Source organism: Ochotona princeps, chromosome 11 (genome assembly GCF_030435755.1).
Source record: "Ochotona princeps isolate mOchPri1 chromosome 11, mOchPri1.hap1, whole genome shotgun sequence".
Classification (NCBI taxonomy): Eukaryota; Metazoa; Chordata; class Mammalia; order Lagomorpha; family Ochotonidae; genus Ochotona; species Ochotona princeps.
In genome coordinates, this window is record NC_080842.1 from 2,830,470 (window position 1) to 2,845,165 (window position 14,696).

A 14,696-nucleotide genomic window follows, 5' to 3' on the forward strand; every position below is an offset into this window, starting at 1 on the left:
TTACAGGAGACCATTTTGGACATCCATACCCAGTATAAGAGGAACTGGGTGCAGGTGCCAGCTGGGCACCCTGTTCCGGCTTCTCCTGTCATGTAGTCCGGGAGGCAGCAGGAAATGACTGGAGCCCATGCACACTTGCCTCAGTTCACAGAGAAGACCTAGACTGAGTCCTAGGTGTCTGGCTTTAGCGTGACAGCAAATGTAGAAGACATTTGGAGGAGTGAACCAGGGAAGCAGAGTTCTCTCTGACTTTCTACCTTTCAAATAGCATTAGGAAAAAAGATTAACACCAAAGGATCAGGTGGATGGCCTAGCAGTGAGGATGCCTGAGTTATGTACTGGTGCGCTTAGATTTCAATCCTGTTCCAGCTCCTGACCCCACCTTCCTGCTAATGCAGACCCTGAGAGGCACTGGTGATGCTTGAAGTCCTGGGGTCCTGCCACCCACGTGGGAAACCAAGACTCAGTCCACAGCTCCTGGCTTTGGACTCAGCCATGGGGGAAGTCTGGGGACTGAACCCACAGGTGTCAGCCCTGTCTGCCTTATCCATCTCTCAGATAAACAAATGAAAAACAAAACACCATCGTGGAAGCCTTCAGGCATCTCAGGATGAGGAAAGCTTGATTTTCAACCTGCAGGCAGAACAGCTGAATGAAATCTCATTCAACTGGAAGTATCCTTAACACTGCTCTGATGCACATCTTCTGTCTGGTATTGGAAGGGATTCTTTCCAAATAAAGGGAAAAGTGAGACGTGGGTTTCCAGATGGCTCAGCTTTTCCTGAGATGTAAATGACTGAGCACGAATACCTTAACTGGACCAAGGCTCCTGTAAGACAAAACAGCACAGCTTGAGCAGCACTTCAGGGGTCCCCCTCCTGATGGGAAAGACACAGTTTGGGGGACTCTGTGTGCCAAGCAGCAGAGAATCTAGTTGAGATTTTAAGACACCTTAAGTAAGTATCCTTATAAGTAAACTACATGGAAAACACCAGCAGATTTTAAATAAAGAATACCAATCAAAATAAGGACAAAATCCTGAGTTTGACAAACAGTATATTTTAGCAACACCATTACAGGACAGAACATCTATCATATCTTTTAAATTTCTGTAATCATCCAAATAATAATAAACAAAATTTATTTATAAATATTTTCATCAGACAAAACATGCAGCATGAAGAAATGTTGGTAGTTCAAATTCTGACCACACCAATCAGATAAACTCTAAAGGAGGCTAATATTTGTTTTACGATTCAGTTAGTTAGGTTTTTTTTTTTTTTTTTTTTTTTTTGACAGGCAGATTTACAGAAAAAGAGATACAAGCTTCTTCCATCTTCTAGTTCACCCCTGAACAGACCACAACAGCTGAAACCGGCCTGATCTGAAGCCAGAAGCCAAGAGCTTCTTTCAGCTCTCCTATGTGGCTACAGGGGCCAAGGATTTGAACCTTTCTCTGCTGCTTTCTCAAGCTATAAGCAGGCAACTGGATTGGAAGTACAGCAGCCACGACATGAACTGGCATCCATATGGATGCTGGCATTAGCAGGTTACGTACTGTGATGAAGGAGGTGCATATGACATTTCAAAAGCCACAAAATCCTCCTGACAATTGAGATGTGCACCCAAGAATTGCATTAAGGAAAAACCACTTTAGAAGCAAAGACATTGAAAATAAAATATAATTACAACTAATATATGTGATAATTCTTAAAAACTGCCTAAGGTTCCCCAGCAGATACTTGTCCTTAACTCTGAGAGTATTATACACATCCAACTATATCAAAATAAAAAATCAGAGGGGACTTCAGTTCAGAGCAACCTTCTCAAGAGTTCCATTCTGTACACCACTGCCACTCAGAAACCTTCCCTTATTTTATTTAGTTGAAAGAACGAATGGTTTAGGACTGAAAGGTTTTCCACAGTAATCTGGTTGAAGATGCTTAGAGTTGGGGAACCTCAAGCCCATAGGGGTGGGACTTAAAGAGGAAATGGTCAATCAACTGCAGAGCCAACATCAGAACAACAGACTCTAATTGAGTGATCCACATGACCCAACACACACAAGCAAACAATGGGGAGAAAGCAATTTAAAAACCCTGGGGAGAATTGAAGACTGGAGATCAGACATGCCCCTCAGGTCCGTGGGAGAGACAATGACCAGCTCCCAAACACGCACAAAGCGTGCCCACCTCCCATACAATACAGCAGGAACCCTAGCCAAACCCACTGTCTCTCAGACTTCAAGCTGGGCAAGGCAGGCCTGTGGACATTAGGGAAAGTGTTGCCAAGGAAGCAAATGCAGAGGCCCTTGTCACTGTGACAGTGGTGGCCACCAGCATGGTTGTCCTGCCTCACTGGCCTGTAGACACCATCTCTGTTCAGAAGTGAACTAAGGTAGGCAATCAGCACTCTTTATGTCCAGGCATCTCTCAGACTCGGCTTGCCCCAATGTGTCTCCCCCAGCAGTGGCAACCATCCATCAGATCCACCAGTGGTTCTTTAAAATGCCGAGTGAAGGAAGAAACAAAGGGTTGAGTCCACTTGATTTATTAGGAATAGGGAGCCCAAGGGGCACCACTCGTGCCCCACTCTCCAGACCCTACCGTCCCACGGGCACAGACTCTTCTGCAGCAAGCCATGCTCTCACCAGCCACATTCTTGGGATATCTCTGCACTCTATGATAAAATCTGGCTTTCCAGGTTGTTTTTTTCCTCTTCCCAACTCCAATGGAAGACATCAAGAAGTGTACATCAGAAGGACAATGGTCTCTCCAATCACAATCATCTCAGGGCTGCCACAGACCTCTCAGCACAGCAGTAGTAGGAAGCCAGCACGGTGACAGCCATGCTTGCTTGTGGGGATCAGCCAAAGGCATGCCCAGCCAGCCCTGCCCCAGCTCTAGGCCAGCACAGTGAGGTGGAAGTGCGGACCCAAGCCAGGTAAAAGGAGCCTGGTTCAGACCCTGGGGACATCTGCTGGCTCTAGAAACCCCAGACAAACCCCAGAAACCCCTTACCTGTCTCCAAGAACACAATTCCACCCAACTAAAGCCAGCCTGGTCCAAAGACACTCCAAGAGATGTCTACCAACCAGGGAGACCCTCACCCAGGCCAGAGACTCCTTCCATGTCTTGAGACATTCATTCTGTCGCCAGATCGCTGCACAGATCAATGAACAGCTCCAGGAGAACAGACCAGTTCAGGGACCCCAGTCATTTCCTAGAACCCCTCCCAGCCTCAGGAAGCCAGCCCTGTTCAGAGACCCTTGGGTGAATATACAGGATTTACAAAGAGCTTCAGAAACTCAAGAAAAGCCAAACAAAGTACCCTGTTAAGAAATGGGCCAAGGATAGGAGCAGACATTTTTCAAAGGAAGAGGTTCAAATGGCTAAGAGACATGAAAACATGCTCAGCATGCTCCACCTATCTCCATTGAGAATGGCCTCCATTCAGATACCTACTAACAACACCTGCTGGTTTGGATGTGCAGAAAAACTTACCCTACTCCAATGTTGGTAGCAGTGTAGGTTAGTGCAGGCACTAGGAAAATCACTATGGAGGGAAATCAGACAACTCAGAATTGACCTACACTGAATTCCCAGCCATGCCACTCCCAGAAATACATCCAAAGGAAATGAAGCCTGCATGTGAGACAGTGACCTGTACAATTCACCACAGCAAAGACATGGACACAACTGAGATGTACATTTCTGCAACATGGGCTTCTTTAGTTACAGAACGTACATTCACTTTAAGTCAAATCGTAATAACTGGCCATCACAGGCTCTCTCATTGTTAAATGACGATGTGTAGAAAACCTTTTCGAGTCAGGCATCACACTCAGTTTTTCACCGTGGCAATGTATGAAACAATGAGTGCAGGATTCAAGACAGAACATTTCAAAATGTAACTTGCACTTCCAAAGTTGCCAGTGAAGAAGCAAGTAGTTCCCTCTGCCTTTCACATCCGCAGAAACACAACTCCACAGAAATGGGGAGAAAAATCATTAAAATCACCTGAAAGGGCTGGAGAGGATTGAGAAGGTATGTGCTGACCCATCTGAGTTGCAAGCAGCTGTGTTTTTTTTTTTTTTTTTAAGATTTATTTATTTTTATTGGAAAGTCAGATACACAAAAGAGGAGAGACAGAGAGGAAGGAAGATCGTTCGTCTGCTGATTCACTCCCCAAGCTGCCACAATGGCCAGAGCTGAGCCAATCTGAAGCCCAGGAGCCAGAAGCTTCCTTCAGGTCTTCCATGCAGATACAAGTGCTTTGGGCCATTCTCTACTATTTTCCCAGGCCGCAAACAGGGAGCTGGAGACGTGGAGCGGACGGGACATTAACTGGCACCCATATGGGTGGATCCTGTTACTTGCAAGGTGAGGACTGAGCAGCTAGGCTACTGTATTGGAACACAACAGTGTCTTTAAATCATATGTGTCTAAGAAGTTGTACTGAGGAACCTACAGTCCAAAAATTTAACCATTTGTCTCTGCTCAGTGCTAATTGCTGTATTCCTGCTTCTGTAACTTCTGTCCCGCTTGTTCTTGTAAGAGATTGTGTGACCCCCAAGCCTAACAATTTAGGGGACATTTGCCCAGGTACCCTGAGGGGACCATCCTGCTTACGTGACACTTGTCCCATCACCCTGATAGAAAGCACCCACCTACCTTTCGAATTAACCAGTAGTGTAAGATACCATACAAATGTAGAATACTGAAAACTAACCTTCTGATTGGCTGACTTTTGTATAAAAACCCTAAAATTTGGAGGCTTGGGGTCTTTCTTCTTCTTCCAGAGACCCGGGCATGCTCAAATAACCGTTCCTGACATCTGATTCCTGGTGATTCTTTGGGGAAACTCAGTGGTGGCAGCGGCGGTGGAGACCGTGACCACGTCAATGGCACCTGCACAGGGGGCAGCAGTGGTGGAGGCGGCGGCCACAGAAACTGCGGCAGTAGTGACCATGACCTCAGCGGTGGAGGCTTGCTACTGCTGGAAGCTGTGATGGCCACAGGTCGTCTCTGGCTGTAGAGGTGCAACGCCAACCCAGAGACTATGAGACACCTGCAGAGCTGTACGGGGACCGGACTGACTACCGGCTGATGCCCGCTGAGCTGTAACATTGTCCAGGGTCGCGACCAGAATTCTGAGACCCCGACCTCACCTGCTTGCTGCCCACTTGCGGTGCCTGGCCTAGCTGTGGTCCGGGAATCCCCGCCTGCTCGCAGCTCCTTGGCCGCTTGCAGTTTCCACTGTCCAGGGGACTGTGGACCCATCCCGCCGCCTTGGAAGCACTCCTGGCACAACAGTACTGTGCCTGTCCGTTTCATAACATCAGTAATCTGTAATGAGGTCTGCAAGCTTTGAGAAAATAAAAGGTTAAAGAAATATTAAGCAATAGAAGCAGACATTCACACTTATAGGACTTAGGTCACAAAAATTAAGAATAAAAAGAGATACTTAAAAATTTTGGAAGATACAAACGGTAGGCTTTAGAGTTCATTGAAAATTCTCACATTTCAATGGATTTCTTTAAGTCTTTAAATAGACTTTTAAAACTCTACCAATATTGTTTTATAAAATTTAAAAACAAGCTTTTAAAGGTGTTCATAATCATAATTTCTATGGTTTTTAAATCAGCAGGTTTGCATGGCATATAGAAAACAAGAAATAGAAAAGTACTATAAGGATATATGTATTTTTTCAGCATCCTCTTTTCATTGTGAACTATTAAAAACATTCAGAGATTCATCTCTTGAAAAGTAAGATGATGTTTAAAAATAAACCATGCATTATTTAGTGAAAGTGGAAATAGAAGACAATGTTGCTTTTCTGAACATATCTAAAAGAAAGCTTTACTGGCTCAGCTTGGAAATATGATTAACCTGACAAACAGGAAGTCAATGAATCTGAAAACATCAGGAGGCAGAATCCTGTTAACACATCTTTTCAGACTGTAGACAAACCAAAATACTTAAATGTTCATGAAATTCGAGTTGCAGAATAACAGAGGAAGAAAATGGAAAAAAATCATTGAGTAACATAATTTCATTTAACTGTATGGAGCTGAAAATTTCTAAAATTTGTCAAAGAGAAAGGCTTAAAAATACAAGTTTATACAATTCCAGCCAGAATTGTAAGTCTACTTACTGATACATGGTTGTTGATGTCTGCAGCAAAGACATGAAAGAGAATGCCTCTGGCTTGATCCTCCTCTTGGGATATGTTGATGTTCCTAATCAAAATTAGCAGTACAAAGAATATTATGTGGCTAATAACTCATTTCAGATCAATCTATGTAGCTAGTATTTTTAAGCACATCATGTAGATGGACTCAGAAAGATTAAAGTATGAATTGGAAACATTGCAAGCACTGAAGACATCGGTTAGAAACATGGCCCACATAATGAGCAGTTTGAGCATCAAATGCACTCTATAAAATATTCCTACATGGATTGCAGGTCCTGGCCCCTTCTGAGGTTATGGGTGGAGCCGTTTCTTTGGCATTTAGTAGAGTGACTTGCATATATGGAAACTTGAGGATACTATTACTTCCAGCTCGTAGTCTAGAAAGGAGAAAAAGGTGAAAACGTCATCTATAGCTTCCTTAATGATAAACAAAACATACATGGAGATTAGGGGACTTTAGAGTGACTTCATTTTTCAAGGCCATTTTATAACTTTTTACTGAAATACAGTATACATACCAAAGAAATGCACATAAAACTGGTGTATAAAGTCAGCACTGGATCACGACCATAGGATGCAAGCTATGAGATCCTGGGAAAGTCGTTCAACTGCTGTAAGCCTCAGTCTCCACAAGTTGAAAACGGTGTTAATTTACAGAGGACTTTTATAGTTTCCTGTTCTATTCAAATGTAACAAGTAGCAGGATTCTAACTAAATTATCCTGAAGATTACTTAAATGTGGATGAATATGTTGGCCCAGAGACAAGAGTATCATTTGTGAGTAAGACCCACAATATTTATATTTACACAAAGATTCAGAATTAAACCATGTTCAATGAGTTCTTGTTGGAGTCAAAATATTAGTCATTGCCTTGTTACATGATTAGGGCCAATGTTTCCCTTCCAAAATAGTCTGGGATAAAATTTCTCTCTGTCCTAGGCATTGCAAGTGACTATACCCTTCCACAGCTAACCCGTGTACAGACTGAGTTAGTACTTACTGGAAGGTGGCCATGAATTCCACTGCAAGCCCACCCAAGAAGGGCAACATCTTGTCACAGGTGTTAATCCTTTCCTCCAGTTTGTCCATCATGTAGTTGATCATTTGCAGGTAGTTGGGCAACATTACATGCTTAATATTAAAGTTGTTCTTATTTTTAGAAAGTCAAGCAATAATGAATGTTAGTTTGTTTCTGAATTATTATGGGCGAAGCTATGCTCCTGAGAAGACTTCTTGTTCTACCTGCTACATAAATGTTTACATCTATTCCCCATTGGTGCACATCACAGAGGATCATAAGATAGGACCCTACAAAGCGTGTCCTGAGCACAGCCAGCATAAGGAGGGTCCTGAATGAATGTAAAAAAAAAGGAGCTTTCTTTTTTTTTTTAAATGTTGACATATATCTTGTTAGAGTTACAAGCCAGTCTGGATTATCCTAAAATCTGCCAAGATCAGCAAAATTTTACTTCAACACAACAACTGGCTAAATACTAAGATGAAATGGACACGAAACAGCTGAATGGTGCCTTATGGCCATTTTAAGGTATAGAGCAGCCAGTCCTGTATATGAACTAAAATTGAAATGTCAATGAGCTAATCATAGGTTGTGGCTAGGACTTGTTTTCCTTTTTTTTTTTTTTTTTTTTTTTTAATACACTGGTTACTCAAAACCATGTCAATTCCATAACATTGCAAATTGCTGTTGATGTTATATTGGGACTCTTAATTGACTGTGATGATATTATACCAGCTCAAACTTCAGACCAGAAAAGGTCTCCCCAAGAAACTGTTCAACCCATCTGGACAATAAGTAGCTGGACTCTATGCTTGGTATATGTTTGCAATGAAAGAATCTTGATTGAATTTGAACTGTAATACTGCATCAAGGTGGAGGAATCCACCGGGGGGAGGGGGAGGGGGAGGGAGGGGGGGATTCCCAGAGCCTATGAAACTGTCACATAATGCAAAATAATTAACAATAAAAAAAAAAAGGAGCTTTCTGAATGCTGAATATGTGTTGTGGACCACACTCTAAATGCTACTTTTTGAGAGAACCATTCATTCATTTATTGCCTGTATCATACCTATTTCTTGCTTTATTTGGCAAGCTGAACAAATATCAGAAAGCACATGATTAATATTTTTTTAGAGAGATAAAGACAGACTGGGAAAGCTGGTATTATGTGTAGTGGGTAAGACTCCTGCCTTCAGCGCCAGCACCCCACATGGGCACCGATTTGAGTCATGGATACTCCACCCTTTATTCAACTCCTTGCTCATGCACCTGAGAAAGAAGCACTTGGACCCCTACTCCCACAGAGCAGACCTGGAAGAAACTTATGGCTTTTGGCCTTGGACCAACCCACTGCCAGCCGTTGCAGCCATTTGTGCAGTGAACTGCCAGAGAAAGATCTCTGTCTTTGTTGCTCCTTCTCTCTAGTTCTGCCTTTCAAATAAGTAAACCTTTTAATGAAAATAGACAGACTAAACATACACAACCTTGGATTTCATGGATTTAAATATGTTGAGTGATACCTTTTGTAAGCATTCTAAGATATAAGTTACTTTAAATTTCTTTTCTTAAATTTGCTTCAGAAAAATTTCCTAGCCTGAATTTAGGTAGCAAATTTGAAGCACTGTTTTTCTCCTCTATGGCTGTTACCTGAGGGGCGATACCTGTTCCTAAAAGTTGGCTGTGTTCTGTGCCAGTTCCCTTAACTTATGCAAATGATATTTACGTGACAATATTGGGTCCATTTAGGATCATCTTTCTTTGTTAGGGTTGTAAAGCTGATACATCTTCACAGTGTATTCTGTTTTCTAGCCAATTCATAGATGGCAGGGATTTGTGTGTGGGCTATAGGGTATTCACTTGAGGGGAATTCTTCCTACCATTGACATCCAACACACTTAGGAATGAGAAGCAGTCACTAGTGCTACAATAGTTGCCCTAACTTCCCAGGCAAAACAACAGGAAGCCTAAGATGCATACAGCTTGACAGTTTGGGAAAGAGTTTCAAGGAAGGTTGATGGCATGGGAGCCTACTACATGTGAATACAAATAGAAACAGGCTGATAAAACAGATCCTCTGCAAACACATTCTACTGTTCCTGAGAAAGTAAGGCTGACACAGAACACAGCCAAAAACACAAAGTGCAAGACCAGTTGCCCAGAGGGTAGGCCCAAGAGCCACAAAAGACTGTGGTTGAAGTACCTACAGCAGTATATAAAACAGCTTACATACACAATGCACATCGAAGAGTCACTGAAAGAATTATGAATGCCCATGTGAATGTCAATGATGGCATTTGTAATAAAATATGTAATCTTAAAACAACTCATGTGTATTGCTGAAATTATAACAAAACAAAGTGTACTTTGCAAAAATATTCTTAAACTATAAAGTTCTCCACAAATATTTGCTCTTTGTTCATTGGAATTAACAGTGTCAGACATGTCCTTTAAGAAAAGTGTCTGATTCAATAATGGGAAAAATACACATATTGAATTTTCCCTATATCTTAAACTAATTTAGACTTTCGAAACGTATTTCTAATCATTCACCCAGTTCGTTCTGCCAAGACATTATGTTACTCTGTATGAAACACTTAAATCAGTATGATAGATTTAATTTTAACCAACCACTGACTTTTCCAAAATTGGAAACAAAGCAATGTGTAAACAAACATGTAAAACAAAATAGTACTAAGACTTATGAATAAATAATTGCAGGTTTAGATTCATGTTAGTATGAAAATGAATGTAATACAAGATTATGGTAAATTGTCTCATCTTGTCATTCAAATTTTATGGAAAAAAAAAAAAGGGCTAAGGAACATAAAATCCTGGGTACATTAAAATGTGTACAGAGACCAGACCATTCTTTCTATAATTTGGTTGTACTTCCACCATATTCCAAGAGATCTCTGTGACTACACTAGGAAAAAACAAATATAATGAAGAAAATATTAAACTCTTTCGAATAGGGGAGGGATTTGCAGAGACTTACAGAAACATATTTTTCCCAAAGCACAGGCAGCGTGTCTTCTGAGAACATAGTCTATTGTCTTGTCTTGGCAGCACTAATTTTGAACAACACCAGTAGCTTTTTATGAAACCAATACTGAAGTTATGGATTAGTTCCTATGTTTTAGGGGAAGCAAGTCAGAACACGTTCTGGGGGTGCCGGTCTATTTGGATGATCTCAAATCATACATAAAGAGATTACATTGTGTAGCACAGATCTGAATGACATTCTAAAAGCTTGAGCTGCTTTTTGGTTGAGAAGAACAGCTTTTTTCTTTAATCGACACAGAAAATGATGCAGCCTTTGGGCCTGGTGAGATTTGAAGACAAATCAGGCAACACCAGGAACTCTGCAGTAGCAGGCAACTTGCTATTATGATGCAAGGTTCCAAGGCTCATGCCATAACTGACAGTCTGCCATACTGACTTTAAGTCCCTTTTAATTTTTAAAAATAGATAATTATCAATTCACATGTAATCTGAAAAATCACCAAGATTTTTCTTAAATTCAGTTTTACAATTGACTCAAACTGGAATATAATTTTATATCCATGTATTTCAATTCACTCTGTTTCTATGGGAAAAACTTAGGGCTGGGTAAATTCATAAAGGAGTGAGGTTTGTTTTACTTGTTACAATCTAACATTAGGGAGTATTGCTGATTTAGCTTTTTCCTGGCTTGTAAATGGCCATCTTCTGTGCCTTCTCATGGCAGCGAAGGAGAAAGATGTGTGGGCATAAACAGGGACATTTGTGGGGACACAAAAGTGGTCATCTACTTTTGTTTATTTTCATCAACACTGACCTTTCCTCCCTGAGTACCAAATAGAAGAAATAGTATAAAAGTGATGCTCTTCCTAGAAATAGTTTCCCCCCTCATGTTTCTGCATGAGTGATCAGATGTCATTTATTAGCTGAACTGAAACCTCTTTTATTTACCATGTGTGTCACATAAGGAAAAATAGTGTTTTCTAGAAATATCTCTAAGTCTTGGTTTGTAAAATAAAGAAAACACCTCCAAGGATTCTCCCATAATTGCTAATAAATAAATAAATGTACAATAAAATAACCACAGAAAAGATAGTATGGAGACAGTCTTGGCATAGCAATTTAAATCACCATGTTTGCCAACAGCATTCCATATCAATGTGCTATTGATGGGTGTGAGCGAGATCATGCCAGATATGTCTAAGGCTTATTAAGTGGTCTTTATTAACCAAGTTGGTGGTAACAGGGCCCACTAAAAACACCAAATCACAAGTCCATATGGCAATCCAATCAATCGTAACTCCAAGAGGAGCAAATGGTCATTACCCTCAAGTCCATCCATTAAGCTGAAGATCTATGTCCCAGCTTTCCCAACAGCATAAGTTATCCTAAAAGACATGTAATGAATAACCTGCACACAATTCATTGCTATCTTCATTGTCCTATCCAAGCATTAAATGGAGGGTAAGGAATACAGATACACAAGGGCCATGCTCAGGGGATACCTGTCCTTAGAGGTCCTGGGAAGGCCAAGAGTTGGAGTGCCAGAGCAATAGACACACGCAACCAAGAGGGTGAGCCCCTCCCTATCATGAGCCTTTATAGGGGCTTGTGAGGGGAGTGATTGCACAACAATGAATATTGCCCTCTTTCAGGTGATAGGTGAGACAGGTGGGCAGAAGGGAACACCTAGGTGGTAGGGCAGTGACTTCCAAGCTTATGACCCTGAACTAGCTGCCTACCTCACAACAGTGTCAGTCCTAGTCTTGGCTGTTCCATTTCCAATCCAGCTCCCTGCTAACATATGTAAGGAGGCACTGAAGACTGAGCCAGATCCTTGGGCCTTCTCCCATGTGGGAATCCAAGATGGAGTTCCTGATTCCTGCCTTCCTCCTGGCCCAGCTCTGCTTATTGAAGCCATTTAAGAAGTGAGTCAGAAGTTGAAAGATCCTATTCTCATTTATTTATCTATTTACTTTATTATTTTAGTTTCATAGGCTTTGGGTTTTCCTTACCCCCGCTCCCAAATCCCCTTCTCATTCTCTCTTTGATGCCCTCTTTTCTTTTTTTTTTTTTTTAAGATTTATTATTATTGGAAAGCCGGATATAGAGAGAGGAGGAGAAACAGAGAGAAAGATCTTCCATCCGATGTTTCACTCCCTAAGTGAGCCACAATGGCCGGTGCGTGCCGATCCGATGCCGGGAACCAGGAACTTCTTCCGGGTCTCCCACGCAGGTGCAGGGTCCTAAAGCTTTGGGCCGTCCTTGACTGCTTTCCCAGGCCACAAGCAGGGAGCTGGATGGGAAGTGGAGCTGCCGGGATTAGAACCGGCGCCCGTATGGGATCCCGACGCATTCAAGGCAAGGACTTTAGCCACTAGGCCACGCCGCCGGGCCCGATGCCCTCTTTCTCTTTCATATTTGAAAGACACACATGATGGTTCCCACACTTACAAGAAGTGTGTGGACACCACAATGATTTCAGCCAGAGATCTGGCTCACCCCAGGGGTTGGGCATCAGGCAGGACTCAGGTCACTTGGCTTGTGTCCTTGGTCCCACCTGTGAGGGGGTGGTGCTGGGTTAGTGAGCCTCAGGGGTGGGGAATCCACTGGGACAAATGTTGCCTGGCTCAGGTCTCTTGCCCACCTGCAAGGTGGGTGCTGGGCTTGTGAGTCCCAGGGTTGTGGGATCCAGTGGGGCTTGGGTCCTTTGGCCCACCTACTAAGTGTGCGGGTACATGAGCCCCAGGGCAGGGCGTGTTATAGGGCTCAGGTCACCTGGCCCATGTCCTGGGGCGTGCCTACTAGATGGGTGCCAGATTCGTGCATCCCAGGAATGGGGGATTTGTCCAGGTTCGGATCACCTGTGAGGGGAGTACCAGATTAGTCAGCCTCAGGAGTGGGAGAGGCAGTGAGGCTTGGGTCACCTGGCCCAGGTCCTGGGGCTCATCTATTAGGTCGGTGTCAAGTTCATGAGCCCTGGGGACAGGGATCCAGAGGGACTCGCGTTGCCTAGCCTGGGTCTTGGGACCTACCTGCAAGGTGGGTGCCAGATTCGTGAGCTCCAGGGGTGGGGAAATCCAGCGAGGCTTGGGAGGCCTGGCCTGGATCCTTGGGCTCACCTGCAAGAATATGTCCTACCTGGTGAAAAAGTCAGAGCAGTGGACACCCAGGCCTGTTATAAAAAAAGAATATGGCAGCTCATTTGGTGCCATAGCAGAAGGAGAACAGAACAAACTGAACAACTACCTCAGTCAAATGATGACAGGAAAAAAATCTCAGTGGATGGAGACTTGATGCTTACTATGTTAGCTGATGGACATTAGGACGGTGGCATCATCCTTGGATCAGTGAAATCAACAGAATTTTAGAAATATCCACACCACTTGGTCAGAACCCTTGGAATATGTACACATTGTGACTCTGGGTTGATATGAGGTGGCAGTTCCTCATCCCTGGGTACTGGGACATTTTGAAAGTCATGTGTGGCTTCCCCCTTCGTCTCTCTCCTACCTGCAGAAACAACAAGAAGAAATAGCAAATTTGGAAACAAGTTCACCCAATTTCCCCTGCACATTGATCCTTTCCACCCTGGTCAACCATGTAGCCATTATAAAAAATAAAATGTTTTAAAAACATGCAAATAAAAATATAGCACCATCCTGTTTCTACTTCTTAAAAAAAGGATTTATTTATTTTTATTGCAAAGTCAGATATATAGAGAAGAGGAGAGACAGAGAGGAAGATCTTCCATCTGATGATTCATGCTCCAAGTGACTGCAATGGCTGGTGCTGTGCTGATCTGAAGCCAGGAGCCAGGAACTTCCTCCAGGCCTTCCATGCGGGTGCAGTGTCCCAAGGCTTTGGGCCGTCCTCGACTGCTTTCCCAGGCCACAAGCAGGGAGCTGGATGGGAAGCGGAGCTGCCAGGATTAGAACTGGTGCTCATATGGGATCCCAGCACTCAAGGCCAAGACTTTAGCCACTAGGCCATTGCACCGGGCCCTTTTTTTGCTTCTAAAACTGATTAACAGACTATCCTAGGAGCAATATTGAAACTCGGGACAGGTCTGCAGACCTGTATACAGATACATAAATGCATCACTTTTTTGTTAAATTTTAATTTTGAATTTTTGAATTTTATAGTACAATTTTATAGTACAATTTTGTAGAGACTGGGATTCTGCCCCCCTCAACAATACATAAGTTTTTAAATAGGTTTATTTATTTCTATTGGAGATTCAGATTTACAGAGAGAAGGAGATACAGAGAGTAAGATATTCCAATCGCTTTTCAGCCTTTTGGCTAAGATCAAGTGAAGATATTCCATTGGCTGATTCACTCCCCATATGATCTCAATGGGCAGAGCTGAGCCAAGAACTTCTGTGTCTCCCATGTATCTATAGGGACCCAATAATTTGGAGCATCCTAGACTACTTTTCCAGGCCACAAACAGGACATGAACGGTCACCCATATTGGATT